Source organism: Schistocerca americana, chromosome 5 (genome assembly GCF_021461395.2).
Source record: "Schistocerca americana isolate TAMUIC-IGC-003095 chromosome 5, iqSchAmer2.1, whole genome shotgun sequence".
Classification (NCBI taxonomy): domain Eukaryota; kingdom Metazoa; phylum Arthropoda; class Insecta; order Orthoptera; family Acrididae; genus Schistocerca; species Schistocerca americana.
In genome coordinates this window covers 198153943-198175204 of record NC_060123.1, presented here as the reverse complement: position 1 = coordinate 198175204, position 21262 = coordinate 198153943, and the positions used below count along the sequence as shown (strand labels likewise).

Below are 21262 nucleotides of genomic sequence, written 5' to 3'. Positions count from 1 at the left end.
AACTACCATACTAAACTTTCCCCAATACCCATAACGTGGTCAGCACCTGACGAATTCGATGTAAACGGAAATGATGAGGGGGTCAGTAACACGATGAAGGAAAAACTGCAGTCTGAAGAAAATAAAAGACACGTGGAACCTACCATGGGAAAGGTTGCGAAAGCTCACGCTAGTGAAACTCGTTTGTGGCGCGAACAAAATATTGTCCGTTGACGACAGCTGCAGAGGACGAACTGCTGTGAAGTTGTGATCGCACGGAACACGGTGTTCAGGAAGCCGTACTACGTCCCCGGCGCCCATATGGCCTGCCGACCGCTTCCAGCTCCATGTAATTAGAGGACCCGTGACGTCAACGGCAGCTGCTGCTGTGTTTGCTCTCTCGTTATCAGTTTACATGGCAACTCGCCCACCCACGCGAAAACTGATACAAGTCCGACAGATGGTCACTCTGCGACCCTCCCACTCTTTGCTAGCAACTCTGACCCACTCCTACAACCGACCTAATTCAACACACCGACGCAAGTGCTCACTGTGTAGTATGGCAGCTTGGAAAAGACCCGATATCAGAAACAGGGCGTATGCAAAGAACGAACGACTATTCCTGTGAATGGAGAATGCAGTTCTTATTCTCCTGAATTAATGTAAAATATATATATATATATATATATATATATATATATATATATATATATATATATATATATATAAAATCGGAACCTTTTTGCTGATTAGGCTGCACACGGCTTCACTCAACTGGCGTATGGAAAGTTCACAAAACTCTCATGAAACAGAGACGTATCCCAGATTAAAAGTGGTCACGAGCAAGTATGGAAACGATGCTGACATCTAATTAGAAACCCACCTCGCTGATACTCCAACACCATAATATCTGGTTATAGTTCACAACGCGGCGCTCAATACACGAAGCACCCATGTGGTTGCAATTACCTGCTACAGGGTTGTTCCTCTACTACTTTGAAACCGAAAGTGTATTAAGCTCCCCATATTCAGTACATGTAACTTTCCTTTATCTCGTAGAAAATGCTGTGTCAGTGGATCAAGTTCTACAGTGGCCATCAGTCTGTATGTTAGTTTCATTACAGCTGTGAATTTTAGTAAAAATATCCCTATTGTACGAGTCTTTGCTTAACATTTTTACGACTCGTAGATTGGACCAGTCAGTAACAGATGAATTCGGAATTTAATGTCGCATTTGCAGTAGTGTCCTATACGATTTTGAGTAGAATTCGGGAAATATCGATAAAAGGTTATGCATGATGGACGTATACAGTAATTTCCTCCCAAAGATTTACCAAAAGCATAAATAATTTAACGTTCAACATCAGTAAAGGGCTATGTACATGTCTCGCCGAGAGGTGAAATAATCTGTAAAGTATGTGACAAATCATGTCAAATTTGACTGCTGCTGTTGTACTGACAAAATGTGGGGAGAATGATTTCTTGTAACTTTCTTAATATTCACTTTTACGTTGTAACTACTGACAACCAATGGAACGACTCATGTGTTATTAATAGTGGCAGTAAGGGTAACTGTAGGAACAGAGATATTAGCAATGCTTATATCTACAAGAAAGTCCGAAGAAGAGGGATGAAAACAAAAGAGTCGGTTCCTTCCGACTCTCCGCTGCTTGCAAAACATTTTTGGAACAACGAAGGAAGTAGAAAGTAGTAAAAGTAAGGAAACAGAATGCACAGGCATGCTCGGATAGTTGTTCAAGGAAACAGATTTTCTAATTTAAGGTTTGCCGACGGCATTGTCACTCTTTTATACACAGCAAAGAACCTGGAGCAGCAGTTGAACGAAATGGACAGTGTGTTCAAAAGAGATTACAAGGTGAGCACCAATAACAGAAGCACAAGGGTAATACAATTTGTTGTCCAATAAAATCAGCGAAGCTAAAGGAATAAGAAAGGAAATGAGTTACGCTTTTTGGGCGTTAAAATTATTGATCATGTTCGAATAGGGAGGATACATAATATAGACTGGGAATAGCAAGAAAATAAATTCTGAGAAAGAGAATTTTTTGAGATCCTTTATCAATGTAAGTGTTAGGAAGTCAATTTTGAAGTATTTGTCTTCAGTGGAGCCTCGTATGGAAGTGAGACGTTGACGATATGCAATTCAGACAAGAAGAGAATAGAAACATCGGAAGCGTGGTGCTGTAGAAGAATGCTGAAAATTAGATGGATAGCTGGAATAACTAAAGAATTCGTACCGGGCCACATTAGGGAGAAAAGGAATTTATTGCACCACTTGACTAAATTAAGGGATCAGTTGAAAGGACACATCCTGAAGCATCAAGGAATCGTCAGTCTGATATTGGAAGGAACTGTATGCCCATTACGAAGCCCATCACAAGGTGAGAGAAGTGTTGCGGCCAACGCAGACTACGGTTGTGTCATTTACATGCGTTAACTTCGAAGTAAAAATTACGTATTTTATTTCTCGTTCCACTTGTATTACTAGGAAAGCAATGTATACTGCTGCTACAGCTGTTATTCCTGCCTAGAGTGTGGTTAACTTATAATCTGGAAAGCACATATATTTTAAAACAGCCTGCCAGATGAGAAAGTGTATGCCGGACATAGATTTGAACTTGAGACCTCGCCTTTTTGCAGTTCTAGGAAGAATGAGAATTCTAATCTCCTTCCATGGAAGCGCAACCTATGCAATACTCGTGGTTCTTTCACCCTCCAATAACTGTACCACTTTTTCTGTCTGTAGTCACCTTTTAAGAAAATTACCAAGTCTCATTTCGGTATCACTCAACCACCATGAGGTGCTTGTACTACTTTCGCATATACACTGAGGTGACAGTAGTCATCAGATATCGATGTGTACTGATAAAGATGGCAATAGTATGGGGTGCGCAAGGTATAGAAGGGCAGTGCATTGGCGGAGATGGCACTTGTAGTCAAATGATTCAAGTGAAAAGTTGTCAGCCGTGATTACGACCGCACGAAGGGAATTGACAGGCGCTAAACACGGAATGGAAGTTGGAGTTCGACCAATGGGACATTCCATTTCTGGAATCGTTAGGGAATTCAATATTCCGAAATCCACAGCGTCAGAAGTGTGCCAATAATATCAAATTTCAGACACTGCCCCTCCCCACGGGCAACGCAGTGGCCGATGTCCTTCAATTAACGATTGAGAGCAGCAGCGTTTGCATAGAATTGTCGGAGCTAACAGATAAACGACACTGCGTGAAATAACCGCAGAAATCAATATGGGACGTATGACGAACGTATCTGTTAGGGCAGTGGGGCGAAATTTGGCGATTAAGAGCCGTGGCAGCAGACGACCTACGCGAGTGCCTTTACTAACAGCACGACATCGCCTGCAGCGCGTCTCCTGCGCTTGTGATAATATTGGTAGGACCGTAGACGACTGGAAAACCGTGGCCTAGTTAGACAAGTCCCGATTTCAGCTGGTAAGAGCTGTTGGCAGGATTCGCATGTGGCGCATTTTGTCAAAAAAGAGCTGTCTAACTTGGTGGTGGTTCCAGAATGGTCTGGGGTGTGTTTACATGTAATGGACTGGGTCCTCTGGTCCAACTGAACGGATTATTGACTGGAAATGGTAATTTTCGGCTACTTTGGGATCATTTGCAACAATTCATGGAATTCATGCCCCAAACAAACATGGAATTTTCATGGACGACAATGCGCTATGCCACTGGGCCACAGTTCTTTTGGAAAATTTGAGCGAATTGTTTAGCCACCCATATCTCCCCACATGAATCCCATCTAACATTTACGGGGTATAATCGGAAGGTTAGTTCCTGCACAAAAATCAGCACTTGTAACACTTGCAGAATTATGGACGGCTATAGAGGCAGCATCGCTCAGTTTTTCTGCAAGGGAACTGCAACGACTGGTCGAGTCCATACTACGTCGAGCTGCTGCACTGCGTCGGCAAAAGGAGGTCCGACACGATATTACGAGGCATCCATATGAGCCCTAATTTCTCGTATCTTCGTGGTCCGCGGCAGTAGGATCGTTCTGCAGTCAGCTTCAAACGCCGGTTATCTAAGGATTCTGAGTAGCGTTCTGCGAAACGAATGTCTTGTTCCCTCCAGGAATTGTCACTAGAGCACCCAAAGCATATCCGTGACACGTGCATGCTTATCGAACCTACCGGTCACAAATCTAGTAGCTCCCTCCTGAGCTGCTTCCATGTCTTCTTACAATCCGACCTGGTGCGGATCCCATACACTCGAACAACACTCAAGAATAGGCCACACTAGCGTCCTATATGCGGTCTCCTTTACAGATGAACCACAGTTTCACATCTCCAGGTACCTTCATTCTTATGTGGAAGCTCACCAATTCTAGGAAGGGACGAAAGACACCTAATGATTGTATTGTGTCGTTGAAACGTGTCACGTCGATTCCCCCCCTCCTCTGCTTTACCCCTTAATAAAACGTATGGACTGAAGCTGCAGCCTACATGCATTCCTCCAGAATACGCCAAAGTCTTTCTGGCGAGATTACGTGTAACGGCCCTTGAAGTTGCAGAGAAGCGGCTTAGGGCCTCCGCAGCTTAGCGGACATGCGGGTCAAACCGCCGCCCACCTGGCGCGGCCCCTGCGGGCTCGGGTTACGCTGCCGGGTTAACAAAAGGACCAGTCCGACCCGCTCCGGACAGGCGGGCTTCCTCCGCCCCGCACAGTAGGCATGACCCGTGAGCGGCCCACCGTTGACATGTACGGCAGCATTTTCGACCTCTCCACTGGTACTCTGCAGAACGCTGTGAAGCGGTTTCCCCTTGTACCCTTTTACGAAAGGGCCCTAATACGTTCAATATACCGGTGGTTATAATTAAACTATCCCTATTTAACACGTTATCACAGGGAAACTAAGTGCCGTACGACTACCAAACTTGATAGCAATAATGTCCGGATTATGGGATGCGTGATTTCCATGCGTCACTGCTCCACCGTCCAGTTGCAACTATGGCCACCAGGTGCCGCCATTAGTTATCGTGATTCAAAGTCTCACACACCTGACCAGTCGCAGTGCACTTGCTGACGTATCAATGTGATCTTGGACAAAAGGTGTTCGAGAATATCGCCGGTTGAAAGGATTACGGAAGGGTTGTCCGCTCGGCTAGCCGCGCGATCCAACGCGCTACTTCTCGAGCGGCAAGGTGTGCCGGTCCCCGGCACGAATCCGCTCGGCGGATTAGTGTCGAGGTCCGGTGTGCCGGCCGGTCTGTGGATGGTGTTTAAGGCGGTTTTCCATCTTCCTCGGCGAATGTGGGCTGGTTCCCCCTATTCCGCCTGACTTACACTACGTCGGCGATTGCTGCGCAAACACTGTCTCCACGTACGCGTACACAATGGGGTTACACTCGTCTGGTATGAGCCGTTCCTAGGAGGGGGTGGGGGATGTCCACTGGAGACCAAACCACACAAAGCCCTAGGTTCGGTGTAGGGCGGCGGTTAGTCGGCTGGACTGCTGTGGCCTGTTGTGGGGTTGTGAAATACTGAGGACTACGGCGGGACGAAGCCTCTCCGCCTTTTCTAGGTCCCTGGTTCAATACACAATACACACACGGGTCCTTTTTCCCCACGTGCTGTGCGGAGCACCATGAAGAAGTTCGACTCAACCGGAGGACTTGGCGCCGCTCCGGAAAGAGGTCGACGACCGGTTGCACCACAGGTGGTTCATGAAATCGCTGTTGCTAAGGCAGACAACGCTGCGCTCAATCCCCGGTTGTCAGGCAATGCACGTGCTGTGTCATGACAGTTGAACATCCTGTGGTCCACGGTACTGAAGGTGCTTCGAACCATTTTCAAATGGTGTCCGTACAAGCTTGCACCACGGGACGCACAGTGACTTGTTGACTTCGTTCTCCACTTTCTCATAAGGATTGAAGTTGACGAGGGCTAGCCCTGGACCATACCAAAAACAGACGAAGCTCATTTTTCTCTGACGAGTGAGATGAACATACAGAATTGGCGAGTGTGGGGATCTTCACCTTCAGTCACTGGTCATGAAACTCTTCTGTATGGTGAATGTATCATCTTATGGTGTGGCTTCACGGCTACGTTCATCATTGACCCATTCTTCTTTGTACGAGTTTGTGCTTAAGGACCAAAGACGTTTCCTGCTTGATGGAGCACAAGAATTCTGTATCAGTTTGTTCTCCTCGATTTCAGCTACAGCTGTGTGGTACTTTGTGAACAGTTTTTGTTTAAGACCTTGTCCTATGTATAAGATATTGTGGCAGACGAGGTATTAATAAATATGAAGGTGAAGACGAATGCCACAGTTTTGATTTCAACCATTTTACGCGATAAATGCGTGGGGAAGAAATCCGGCCTTATTACGAAGCCAAATCCGCGAACAGGCGAAAGAGATGTGTACACTACTCACACATAAAAATGATGAAAGTGCTCACTTGAACAAAAGTTGATCACGTCTTTGTTGAGAGAGAGAGTTGTTCCCTGCTGAGGCCATTACGTTTAGAAATAAGCAGCTGGACATCAAGAGAGCTAGCTAGCGAAATGTCTAACTCTAGTGAAGCTGGTAGTAAAACACCGAATTGATGAGGCTGTCGGGCGATGTATCTCCGGCAGAAATGTGTGTCATCTGATATTGGAAGTGGCCGTGGCGGCGCCACAGGAAAGGTAACGACGCGCCGCTGTCTCGCCCACCGTATCGCCCAGGCGGCAGTCTGGAGGAGGCGTGGGCGGCGCCGGCCGGTCGTTAATCTGGGCCGCTCTGCCCACGGTACTCCGGCTCAGCTCCCGGTCGCGTGACAACAGGTGAATCGCGGGCAGCGTGGGCACTTGCTGGGGAAAAGGTGGTGGGGGGTGAACTAGCTGCAAGTACAACACGGCGTCACAATGAGAGCCTGCCCGCAGAGCACTCTGCTACAGCTGGGCGTGGTGCACGAGTAACGGTAGCTACCAGTGAGTCACACGCCGCCGTCCAACTGGAGGGCTCTAAATGTCCACCACGACGTTCTGAAGCTGAATGAACTGCAGTAAGCAGGAGAACGGCGTCAGAATCAAACCGAGACAGAGGCCTAGTGGTGTAATTGCCCAATCAGCTACGTAAATTAGTGTCTGCAAGGAATATTTGCCATACTGACTGAAGGTACACAAAATACAAACAGTAAAAGAATTTAACACCTGCTATGGTTATTCTTCATCGATTGTCAATTTCCGATGTAACATAGGAGAGTGAGTCAAATGAAAACCTCAAATTTGTAATAACAAATAGAAATTTCGCGCCGTTATCCTGTAAGTTGGTAAGCGTGCTACAACAGTGTGCAGAATGGCCTGTAGGTGGCAGCACAGTGCAGATGCACACATACCGTCGCATTATCCATATAAAGATGGCCGCCCCACTTGCGACTTGCACCAGGGAAGAACAGCGTTCTGTTATACGGTTTTTGCGTAGTGAAGGTTTGGAAGCTATTGAAATTCATCGACAAATTTAGGTTCAATACGGCGAAGCATGTCTACGAATGAAGTAGGAAGTTCGTAAATGGCGTGACTTCAGTGGAAGATGCTCCTCGTCCAGGTCAGGCACAACGAGTTGTGACTCCACAGAACATTACAGCAGTTGAAGCCATAGTGAGGGAAAACCGACGAGTGACACTGGATGACATTGCAGCATGTTTACAGATTAGTCATGGGTCAGCACATCACATTGTGCATGATGTGTTCCAGTTTCACAAAGTGTCTGCAAGATGGGTGTCGCGGCAGCTGACTCCTGAAATGAGAGAACGACGTGTTGATGCTTGTGAAGAACTTCTTTGGCGCTTTGAACGAGAAGGTGATGGTTTCCTTGCAAGAATCGTTACTGGGGACGAAACCTGGGTTCACTTCCACCAACCGGAAACGAAGAGAGCGAGCAAGGAATGGCGCTATTCCTCATCACGAAAACCAAAGAAGTTTCGAGCAGAACCATCAGCAGGGAAGGTTACGCTGACTCTCTTTTAGGATGAAAAAGGCGTCATTTTGGAGCATTACATGCCTAGAAGGACCACTGTCACCAGTGCATCATACACAGATCTCCTAAAAAGTCATCTGCGGCCTGCAATCAAATCAAAGTGACGTGGATTGCTGTCAGCAGGTCTCCTATTGCAACATGACAATGCAAGGCCCCACGCTGCCCGTACAACAGTTCCAACAACCAGAGACCTGCATTTTGAGTGTCTTCCTCATCCACCATACGCACCAGACCTTGCCCCCAAGTGATTTCCATATGTTTGGGCCACTCAAAGACGCAATGGGAGGAAAGAAGTTCCGTTCTAAGTTCCGTTCTGATGAAGAGGCACGCCACGCAGTGCATCAGTGTTTACGCGGACTACCAAAAGAAATTTTTTCTAAAGGAATTGATGCACTTTGTAAGCGCTGGAGGACTTGCATTGAGCTTGGAGGACATTATGTTGAAAAGTGATACGGCTTTGTACCACTTCTGCATAATAAATAATATTTTAAAAAAATATTTAAGGTTTTCATTTGACTTACCTTCGTACATGACGAACTTAATTTTTAAATTTTTTTCTCCATCAGATCGTACGCAGTTGGAAAGTTATAATGCGTTTGGGTCCATATCGTTCGAGTATGTAAAGAAATTTATAACTATAATGCATCAATACCGTAACAAGACAATGAGCTGTACTTTTTTCCTTTTTCGTTTGGCGTCAAGGCGTGCGGATACATTAAGAACGTGACGGTTGGTGTTGTCCAACCAGTACGTGAATTTGTACAGTTCCGCTTTTGAATAAAATTATTCACTCTAAGATGAAAAAGAAAAAAAAAATAATATCGCACCACGAAGAAATTATGTGAGAGGAATCGGTGGAGGTGGGTTACATACACAGACAAACAAATTATTGCAGTTTCAGAAAGGTTGGATGATTTATTCAAGAGAAAGAACAAGTTAATAACTCGTTGGTCCTTACGCAAGCAGTTATTCGGTTTGGCATTGATTGCTAGTGTTGTTGGATGCCCTGAGTGGTATCGCGCCAAATTCTGTCCAAGTGCCGTGTTAGATCGGTAAAAATCAGGAACTGGTTGGTGGGCCCCGACCATGATGCTCAAAAATGTTCAAATGTGTGTGAAATATTATGGGATTTAACTGCTAAGTTCATCAGTCCCTAAGCTTACACACTACTTAACCTAAATTATCCAAAGGACAATCACATACATCCATGCCCGAGGGAGGACTCGAAACTCCGCCGGGACCAACCGCACAGTCTATGACTGCAGCGTCTAAGACCGCTCGGCTAATCCCGCGCGGCCCATGATGCTCCAAACGTACTCAGTTGGGGAGAGATCCAGCGACTTTGCTGGCCGAAGCAGGGTTTGGCTAGCACGAAGACGTGCAGCAGAAACTCGAACCGAGTGCGGGAGCGTATTATCTTGCTAAAATGTAAGCCCGGGATGGCTTACATGTAGGGCAAGAGAACGGGGCACAGAATATCGTCGACTTACGGCTGAGTTGTAAGGGTGCCGGACAACGCTTGTAAATAAATGTGAAGGGCTTAACTACAAATTCCAGAAAATTTGGTCTCACTGTGGCGCATTGTCGCCGACCCTTCGTTCAGGAAAACCTTGCGATGCTGACCTGCAGCCGTGTCATCCTGTGCTATATTGCGAAAATTACACTATATCTGTGAAAAGGACTCCGAAATTACTAAAACAACAGAATCATGAATATGTAATCTTAGGGAGGGGACACTAGGCTTCCACTGAGAAGCATCGGTCGCAAAACCGCATCCAGTCAAAGAGATTTACAATTTCCCTGGCGGTCCCTAGAAGAGAGATCCAGGGATAGTTCCTTTGAAATGGATACTGCCAATTTCCTTCTCTATCAGCATCCAAGACGATCTAGTACTCCGTCTCTGATGACTATATCCCGAGTTTGTAGGCAAAAGGCACGTTTTCTTCCATATTGTTATGGGTACGCAGAAATGTTGTACTTAGTAAGATACACATAGATAAGCAGCATTAACTATGTTTTTTGTGCTTATTTATACTTATTTTTCAAAAAAGTTTTTGATTATTATTTATTTACAATTTTCAATTAAAACATCGTAGTTTACCAAAAAACTCACTTTAAAAGTGCGTATTTCACTCTTAACCGTCATTTGCAATAATTAATTCTATTTTTTATCGGCTTTTAAAAATTAACTTCGGCAGAATGCGTTCAAAGCAAAGCTAACATGTAGCCAGGATACTGTGAGATAATACTGCAACGAGAAAAACTTGCTGCGATTGAACAAATGAGTCATAACTTCATCACATCGGCATGATATCATCGGCATGGACGGTGAATCCTGGAGTTCCAAGCTGCAGTGTGTTGTGCAACGCTCGTTAGTTCAAGTGTGCGTAATTGCTCGCTGTTGTAACTAGGCAATGCCACCCACAGAAACCTCTCAATCAGCATTCTTACCAAATGCATAAACAAGTTTGGAAGAAATATTTTCAATGAAGACGGCAGTGTCTTATCTTGTTTTATGTGTGAAAAGAGAGTTACTGTGAAGATAAAATATGACATTGTGCGGCACAATAATAATACGCGGCATAAGGAGAGGTTGAAGAATAAATCGAAGTTTAAGCAGCAACTAATTAAAAGCAATGCTCGTGAACAATCAAGCTGTAGTGATACATAATTCGCAGACTTGTACTTAGCATTAGTGGGGTACCACCAATCCATTGGGGAAACTTAAGAAAGGGCAACCTCACGAATTTTTAGAGAAACTCACGAAAAAGGCTATCGAACGAATATGCACTGCGCAGAAACTACATGCCACAGTATTTTGAAGAACTAAATTGCAATATTCGGAATACATGCGCGTGTAGCGCTGCAGTTGGTGCTATGAAAGCAGGGAGCAGATCGTTTCTTCTTAACGGACAAATACTCGATCGAGTAAATCATTCCACTGTTGCCAAATTTTCAGTGATTCTTCAGCTTTCATTTGGCCTTTTGTCCTTTTTACGCTATGACAGTGGTTTTTTGTATCTCTGCGATGCTTTTCCATATAACGTTAAAGCGTGAACTGGATTAAAAATTATCTAACGTAAATTAGTTCACCTGACTTGCCTTTCCCTTTGTTAACATCGTGTCGCTGAAACTTCAGAGGTTAGCTTAACGACGTGGACATTCTTTTTCCTAGTGTGAAGAAAGTGTTTGTCAAGTCACCAATCAGGGTTAAAAAATTAATTTAATTTCATTCGAATTTGGCTGAAACTCCTCATACAGCTTTAACTCTGTGGGCAATGTGGTTACAAAACACAGCGTCAATATTTTTAGAAACTTTGGGGTGAAGAAACAAATACAGAACAGGAATTCACCTAAAAAGAACTGTGGTGCTTTTCATACGCAACTATGACGTCATGCGACGTCTAAAGAACGTTTTCACTGTAAAAATGATTCTTCACTGGCAGACGCAGGTGTTTTACACAGTAAAATCTCAGGATGACTGCCGTTGTGTACTCTAACGGCCTCCTGTGAAAGTGTCATATTTGCTTGTATTCATTTTACTTATTTTGTTGCTTATTTTCATTATTTTTTCAAACTTGTTTTACTATTTTATTGTGCTTATAAATCCGGTATTTACTTATGACATAACCGTCGATGGGGCTATAAATACCAATAATCTCTGCTCTTTGTTTCGAAGGGAGTACGCACTTAGTTCCAACGCTGCTCAATGAAAGCGCTATTTACCTATCATTCAAAGGTAACTTTGACATTTCCTCATTAACTATGGCATTCTTTTTTTATTTTGATGACCAAGCAGGCTTTTAATTACTCGCATGTTTGTCGCCGAGACGCGGTACATTTCCAGGCCACATGGCAACACCGTGAAAGGGCGCCTTTGTTGATCTCGTTCCCATGAGCGCACGCTCAATACAACGTAATTATAAGGCAGAATTACGAGCTAGAAAAACGCCGTTACGGGCTATGCCTAGCTTTGAGAGCGGTTCCGCCTCACTGATACCATATACAATGAAGCGAGACAGACACGCCCGAACCGTCTTCCACTGCCTGAGAGAATAAACTGCAGTCGATTCGGTGAGATAGGCTACATAAAAATGATTACGTGTTATCCTGTGTGCCGCTCGAGTTCTTCGGGTAACCGTGGCTGTTGACGACCGGTTCTAATTTCGATCATCAAACCCAGAGTTTCAAAGAAGCTCTGTTTGCTGCTGTCACAACGCTACGGATAAGAAACCCAATTTAAGAACCGTGCCGCCAGATGTTCTCCATGGTGCGCGGTGCCAGACGATAATAACTATAAAACATACTATACTGGGAACTGCCAAGGAAAGAAAATAAAAAATAAAAAAAGAAGAAATAAAACGGGGGGGGGGGGGGGGGGGGAGTGAGGATTTGACCGAAAACACTTCCGGCATAAAAGTTATTCCATTCGTGTTACAGCCACCAGATGCTGTTTACCTACGGATAGACGATAGCTGAATTAATAGCGTGGAGACTGCTATCTGTTAACGACAGCTGACAGGTACAAACAGAAACTAGTACATGACGTGTTAACCGCAATATTTTAATTTTGACCTTGCAAGTGGATAGGCAGCCCCTATCGAGTGAAGCGAGACACTGTGCTCCCATTCTGGACACGTGGGGTACAAATACGCAGCGTCCCATCCATATTTAACATTTACGTGGTTTTATGAAACGATGATCACGAATGTCGGGAGATTTCTTTCGACAAATGGAGTGCGATTTCGTTCCCCACCTTGAGCTATCACTGAGGGACGTGGCTCAAGGATAAACAGAAGTATCATCGAGTGGCTCTAATCGATGTTAGATTAACCATATTTAGATTCTTACGTACTTATTTTATTATTATTGCGATTAACATTATAGTTGTTCCTCGCATCCTGTCTTTCAAAACATCTTACCTCTCCACATCCCCACCTGCAAATTTCTCTCTGACATAGCTCTTCCGACTCCCTCTTTACATTACGTCTTCCGGCGATTTTTCTTGAATTCTTTAAGTCACTTCCAGCAATGGATCGTTTGAAAGAACACAGCCGATATACTTGCCTGAAGTGCTAGGTTACCCATTTAAAGGAATGCAGCGCTCTATCACGTCGTCGACAGGTACAGAGAAGGTTGCTTGCAATAAAAAATGAAGCGGAAATTCAAATGCAGTAAGGCAAGCCTAGCGGCACAGACAAGTTTCAGCTTCACTGCTCCGTGAACCTTTCATAAGGAGCATTACACATTACGAAACATACAGTATCGTTGGCACATCTGAAGTAGGAGAAACCGCAAAAAATGGGGACGAAAGAAAGACGAATCCAAAAAGTTCTGCGACTACCAAAAACGGAAACGTCAACAACAAAGTAAGAAGCAACAAACAACTCTATTAAAAATTGTCTAAGTTTCAGCCACAATTCAGAGAAGGAAGGTAAGTTTCTTTGCGCATGTGGAAAGAATAGAGGGCAAAAATTTACTGAAAGAGTATTTACTCGCCACGCGGTATTAGCCGAGCGGTCTTAGGCGCTCCAGTCATGGACTATGCGGCTGATCCCGACGGAGGTTCGAGTCCTCCCTCGGCCATGGGTGTGTGTGTGTCTGTCTTTAGGATAATTTAGGTTAAGTAGTGTGTAAGCTTAGGGACTAATGACACTAGCAGTTAAGTCCCATAAGATTTCACATACATATGACAGTATTTATATATTTCATTAACAAAATAACAAAAATTAATGGACGAAAGTCACTGAAAAAGGCGAAAGAGAGATGAAGATAAATGAAGAAGATGAAATGAAACGATAAGATTCCAGAGACATTTTAAAAGTCTCAAACCGAAGTGACGAATGAAAATTTGTTCTAAGGGCGGAATTCGAACCCAGGTCTTCTGCTCACTAGGCAAATGTGCCGGCCACTTTGCCACCATGGCACAGTGGCTTTACAAAACTGCACAGACTCCCCTTGCTTGCCTCCCTCTTGAATTCAGATTCCCATTCACCCCTCAGCCCACTTGGTGTTCCCCATAAAGACTCTGGAACCATAGGTTCATCTGATCAAAAAGCAGCTATGTCTGGGTCTGAAGCAGGATCTCCCGTTTCGTTCGATAGTGAGGTCCATTCCAATTCAGTTGGAGAGCCTCTGCAGTGCTTTTCGAGTGTAGGAGGAATACCAATCGGGCTGAGGAGTGAGTGAGAATTAGTATTTAGGAGGGAGACGTGCTGATGTACTCTGTGCAGTTGTGCAAAGGCACTGTGCCGGAATGGCGCAATGGCTAGTGAGCAGGAGACCCGAGTTCGATTCCCGGTCTTGTGAAAATTTTTCATTCATTGTTTCAGTCTGAATAAATAGAACTGAGGACATTCAACACAGAGAACAATTGAGAGTAAAATTTGAAAAATATATATATAAAAGATATTAAAGGAAAAGAGGAGAGGTAGAAGAACCTTAACCAAGGAACAAAAACAACAGCAAAGTGAGAAAATATGAAAAGATACTGGTAAACGGGAAGAAGGGCCTCAGTTGAAAGAAAAATCCCTCCGAGTCATTGTTTTACGTAGTCCATTGTAAGCCGGGATAAGCTGGGCTACACGCCAGAAGAAGAATCACTTCACAAATTATTGTGCAAAGCAAAACGAGGTGTCCACAAAGTATCTTTACCACTGAACACTTTAAAACTGTACTAGGTATTCACAGATGTGATAAGGTAACACTTATTTTTACATTCCAGGGGACGCAATTAACGCAAAATCGAACTTGAAAACAAGATGAGACGTGGACGCAACTGGAGAAAGCTCAATGTCCCATACGCAAATACAACGAAATACAACACGGTATGGCAAGCATCCACCGTCCCGCCATACTATTCGGGCCTGGCATACGTCATTTATGGAAACAGTTAGTGGTCTCTATGAAAAGGGCGCGGGTCGTCCGTATGTTTCAGACTCCAACGTGGACAAGATACGGCCGGCGTTTGCAAGGAGTCCGACAACATCGGTGGGAACGGCGGCCAGAGAGTTGTAAATGCGACGATCAACAGTGCTGAATGCCGTGCTTAAGAGGTTATAGCTATATTACTTCAAGGTGCAGTTGCTTCAAGCATTGAAGCCTACTGACAAACCTCAGCGCGAACAGTTTGCAGTGGACATGCTAGGCAAGGCCGACGCAAAGAATGACTTTTTGGAAAAGATTTGATTTTTCGATGCGCCAATGTTTCATGTGAAACTTTCAGGCAGATTAAAACCGTGTGCCGGACCGAGACTCGAACTCGGGACCTTGCAAAACTAGCACCCTGAAAGAAAGGTTCGCAGGAGAGCTTCTGTAAAGTTTGAAAGGAAGGAGACGTGGTACTGTTGGAATTAAAGCTGTGAGGACGGGTCGTGAGTCGTGCTTGGGTAGCTCAGTTGGTAGAGCACTTGCCCGTGAAAGGCAAAGGTCCCGAGTTCGAGTCTCGGTCCGACACACAGTTTTTATCTGCCAGAAAGTTTCATATCCGCGCACACTCCGCTGCAGAGTGAAAATCTCATTCTGGAATGTTTCATGTGTCTGAGAAACTGAAACGTCAGAACATTCCTATATAGGGATCAGATGATCATAATGCTACACGTGAAGCAAGAAAGGCATTGAATAGTAGTGGTGCGGCGTACACAACGCCACGCGCCGTAACGTGGATTGCGGATTATCCATGTAGGTGCAGATGTAGAAATGGATAGAGAGAGTCTGAAGGACAATGTCTGGTGCGGATGGAGGCACAATTGCATCATCGGTGCATTATTTTTCGCCTAATGCCGTCGAAAGTGATATTTACCTGTGCCCCATGTGGAACACCTGCAACCTGATGTCATATTTCAGCAGGATGGCAACCCGATATCGCATTCCAGCAGGATGGGACGTCACCCCACTGGCCCCTAAATGTGCGTCGATTGCTACTGGAAAAGTTCCGGATATGTGGATTGGAAGAAATGGTCCAGTTCAATGGCCACCACGATCCCCTCGACTTCACAGCACTAGACTCCATCCTGCAGGGTTTTGTAAAGGATCTGGCATACCGAACGAAGGTCAGAGACCTACAGAACTTGAAGGCACGCATTTTAAATGCATATGAACATGTCACCATGGAGATCTTAAACCGCTTGTGGATTATCCGTACCACTAAGGGCGCACACAGTGAAGTGCGTGAACGAGGAAACAAAACGTTATGAGTTATCTTATTGCCACCCGCAGTGGCCGAGCGGTTCTAGGCGTTACAGTCTGGAACCGCGCGACTGCTTCGCTCGCAGGTTCGAATCCTGCCTTGGGCATGGATGTGTGTGGTGTCTCTAGGTTAGTTAGGTTTAAGTTGTTCTAAGTTCTAGGGGACTGATGACCTTAGAAGCTAAGTCCCATAGTGCTCAGAGCCATTTTTTTTTTAGTTATCGTATCACACGTTTAAAACCATTTGTTAATATCTGGTAGAGTTTTAAGGTTATTGAAGTTTTAACTTGTAAGAACAATTTATGGACACCCTGTTTTAGTACCAAAAGTGAATAGTGAGAAGTGAAGAGAGAAATTCACTACGGAGCTCCGGCAGTCTAGCCCACAGAGGCGAGGTCGGGGGTGGCGGTGGGAGCGCAGGGGGGCAGCGAAGAGTGGCTGCCTCCAGAGAGCATGCCAGCGGCAGCGATCTGCGGCGCCGTGGTGGGGGCGGCGGGGGCGGCTGCCGGCCTCCGAGGTGCATTAGCCCGGCGCGCCGCAGCCGGGGCGCCACTTACCGCTAACGCAATCAGGTGCGCGCGGCGCGAGTGGCTCGTGGCATGCGCCGGCATACCCCCAGCTCGCGGGCGACGCGCCCGGCCCGCGTACGTCGCACGGCAGCGGGGCCTACGTGCGCCGCCGCTCTGACGTCGCAGGTATCCGCCGTGTCAAACGCCGGCGGAGGCCGCTCGCGCGCTCTCAGGTAGTCTTCTCGAACACCGATGCTAGCAGACTCGTTCGCCATCGGTAAAGAGTTACCGACGAGGAAAACACGGCAAACACCATCACCCGATTTCCCAAGAACTTCGCTCAGTGGAGAATGAGTAAAAAGAAGTGGACACGTGTCACAGCTTATCCGCAATACTCGATCGTTTCTACAAGAAGACCGTCGAGGTTTCCGATGTACTTTATGTGCTTTTATCACGCGATATGCACAGATGTAATGAGTCAATCGTCAGAGTCGCGGCTTCTTACCGTTTCTCCCTGTATTTGAAATCCGATTAATGTTTAATTTTTTAGTATTATTACTGTTTCCATTTATCTTCACATGTCCATAAAATGTTTCTTAGCAAATTTGGGGACAAAAGCGTTTTACGTTACTTGTAAAACTAATGTGGATTCCATAATAAGTGTCGCAGATTTATTATACACTACTGACCATTAAAATTGCTACACCACGAAGATGACATGCTACAGACGCGAAATGTAACCGACAGGAAGAAGATGTTGTGATATGCAAATGATTAGCTTTTGAGAGCATTCACACAAGGTTAGCGCCGATGGCGACACCTACAACGTGCTGACATGAGGAAAGTTTCCAAGCGATTTCTCATACACAAACAACAGTTGACCACCGTTGCCTGGTGAAACGTTGTTGTGATGCCTCGTGTAAGGAGAAATGCGTACGTTTCCGACTTTGATAAATGTCGGATTGTAGCCTATCGCGATTGCGGTTTATCATATATGCGACATTGCTGCTCACGTTGGTCGAGATCAATTATTGTTAGCAGAATATGGAATCGGTGGGTTCAGGAGGGTAATACGGAACGCCACGCTGGATCCCAATGGCCTCGTATCACTAGCAGTCTAGATGACAGGCATCTTATCCGCATGGCTGTAACGGATCGTGCAGCCACGTCTTTATGCCTGAGTCAACAAATGGGGACGTTTGCAAGACAACAACCATCTGCACAAACAGTTCGACCAGGTTTGTAGCAGTATGGATTATCGGCTCGGAGATCATGGCTGCGGTTACCTTTGACGCTGCATCACAGACAGGAGCGCCTGCGATTTTGTACTCAACAACGAACCTGGGTGCACTAATGGCAAAACGTCATTTTTTCGGGTGAGTCCAGGTTCTGTTCACAGCATCATGATGGTCGCATCCGTGTTTGGCGACATCGCGATGAACGCACATTGTAAGCGTGCATTCGTCATCGCCATACTGGCGTATCACCCGGCGTGATGGTATGGGGTGCCATTGGTTACACGTCTCGGTCAGCTCTTGTTCTCATTGACGGCACTTTGAACAGAGGACGTTACATTTCAGATGTGTTACGGCCCGTGGCTCTACCCTTCATTTCATCCCTGCAAAACCCAACATACCAGCAGGATAATGCATTACCCCATGTTGCAGGTTGTGTAAGGGCCTTTCTGGGTACAGAAAATGTTCGACTCCCGCCCTAGCCAGCACATTCTCCAGATATCTCACCAACTGGAAACGCACCCAAATTGCGTGAAAATGTAATCAAATGTCAGTTCTAGAATAATATATTTCTGCAATGAATATCCGTTTATCATCTGCATTTCTTCTTGGTGTATCAATTTTAATGGCCAGTAGTGTATATTGTGTTTAGTACGTCGAGGGGTTCCAATCTCTTTAAATATTCATATTCTGATAATGCATTCTCTTATCAAGTCTTATATTAATTATTATACTTTATTCATATGTTTATTTCTCACTATGAATTGTTGCATTCACTTGGATGATACCGATCGCAGAAAAACTCGAAGCACAGATATTCATAACACCACGAGCATCGCGCAGAGGAAGGTTTGACACAGCGACTTTTCTTCGTACAAATCTCACTCGTCAAAGAAACGTCGTTAACACTGGTAAAGATTTCTCTCATTGGCAATAAATCGCGACAAACCAAGCATGGCGGATCACTATTCCGAAAACTGGAGCTCGTAATTGACTGTGAATCAAGGTACACTACAGAAATTTTACCGAAATTTCGCTTCATTCATCTGACATACTATTCGTACGCGAATAAGGACCACGTTATATCGATGAACACTAGAAAACATTCTTGTAGTACTTAACGAACTACTGTGCTACCACTCAGCTGAGGATATAACGCAGTAAAGGGCATGTAAAATACCTGCAAAGTACCTCGAAAACTTTGATCGTCGTTTTTTCAGAAACTGTCGACTATCTACGGGTAAGCTGAGATGTGTGTGGCTTATTTTGACCCCTCTGCCCTTGAGCAAAATTTCTGGGAAGTTGGGTTATGGTTCTAGCCGCGTTCTCCTCGTGAGTGAAGAGAGGCTTGAAACACCGATTCGATACTCCCAAACATGTCTTGTTACATGTTTCTTTTCCAACGATCAAATCAAGTCAGAAATTTTCATATCCCAATACTTTTAGAATGTACACTACCTGATCAAAAATGTACACTACCTGATCTATGTAATGTGGAAATGACTACTAAGTGTTACCAGACTCGAATCCGCAAGCATAAAAGGAGGAGTGGAGTATCGTGTTTCCAATAGAGCTGCAGTAACAGCTGAATCAGTCGGTTAGGGAAGCTCAGTGACTTGGAACATAATATAGTCATTGGATGTTACATCGGTAACATACCCGTCGGTGACATTACTACCCTTATAAAGCCACACAAGCAGACTGTTAGTGATGACATTGTGGCATGGAAACGGAAGGAACAACCCAATTAAACCAAGACCAGGCAGACACGTACTGACGGACAGCTACCGTAAGGCCTGTGCGTAGGGAGTTAAAAAGAATGGAGAGCAATACTCGAGCAAGTCCCAACTCTGCAGTCAGTAATAAGTGACCCTTGTGGCGGCGTCCAGACGGTCGGCACTGGACAGTGGACGACTGGAGTGATGAATCAAGATATACCCTCTCGCAATGCGATGGTGGGGTTTGAACACGGCGAATGACTGGAGAACGTTAGCTGTTATTTGCAGGACCAACAGTGAGGTACGGAGGAGGTAGTGTTATGAAATGAGGTTGTGTTTCTGATTATCGTGTGCGTGGTTCCCTTTTCACTCTGAAGAAAACGCTAAATGCTGACGGATAACATTTTTTACAGCGTTGTGTCCTGCGTACAGTATACGAACACTTCAAACGCTCACTGACTCTATCGGCATGAAAATGAACCCTCTCGGTAATACCAGTGAGGCAGTGGTTTGTGGACAACAACATTCATTGAAATGGACTGGTCTGTATAGACGCCCGACTTGAAAGCAATGAAACAGCTTTGGGATCATTAATAACGTCGATTTCGCTCCAGATATCAGCGTCCAATATGACCACCTCCTATAGTTTTGGTTCTTGAGGGTGAATGGGCTGCTCTTCCTCCACTCATAGACCGACACTTCATTCAGTATGTCTCGGCCAGATTTCAAGCTAAGGCGAAAGTTAGAGACATAAATATTGTCGTTTACTAACAAGTCTTCACAGATCTGATGGTAGATTTTGTCACTCTCGCAGAGTCATTCTCCTTGTGCAGAGTAGCCTGAATACCGAGCTGAAAGGGAGCGATATACGAGGGGCGTTTGAAAAGTCAATGCAAAGTCAGAGAGATGGTACCACCGGCGCGTATCGAGGTCATGTTTCGTTAGTAGCATCTTTGGAAAGAACGCACACAAAGTTTCAGCCATATTGGTCAATTTCTTTGTGTTTGATATTCGTGTGAATCAAGGAAGTCGAGTGACTGTCAAAAAATGGACGAAGAATAATTTCGTGTGGTGATTAAACATTACTTTATGAAAGGCAAAACGCCTCAGGAGACTAAAGAGAAGGTTGATAAACATGACGGTGACTCTGCACCTTCGATTAGAACAGTTTATAAGTGGTTTCAAAATTTTCGGAATGGTCATTTCGCCACAAGTGATGCTAAACTTTCTGGACGCCCTGTAAGGTTATGACTTCAGAAATCATTGATAAAATCCATGATGTGGTGATGGATGACAGAAGTGATAAGGTGCGTAAGATTGGGCATCTCGAATGAACGGGTACATAATATTTTGCATAAACATTTGGACATGATAAAGCCATCCGCAAGATGGGTTCTGCGGTTGCTCACACTTGACCAAAAACGGAATCGTGTGAAGTGTTGCAAGGGTGGTTTGCAGCTGTTCAGGAAGAAACCGCAGGACTTTAAGCGTCGTTTCCTCACTGTGGATGAAACATGGATACATTACTATACTCCTGAGACCAAAAAACAATCTAAACGATGGGTTACCAAGGGAGAATCTGCATCAAAAAAGGCGAAGACTAGTCCTTCGGCCGGAAAGT

The 21262-nt window shown here is 45.0% G+C and overlaps 1 long non-coding RNA gene and 1 other non-coding gene across 2 annotated transcripts in view; one reads left to right on the top strand and one right to left on the bottom strand.

The window, feature by feature from the left end:
• Positions 1-21262, bottom strand: part of LOC124615699 — a 1055233-nt gene that overhangs the window by 842671 nt on the left and 191300 nt on the right. The gene's annotated exons all lie outside the window — the stretch shown is intronic.
• Positions 15375-15449, top strand: Trnas-uga. The gene has a single exon. It is a non-coding gene; the product is annotated as a tRNA-Ser (tRNA).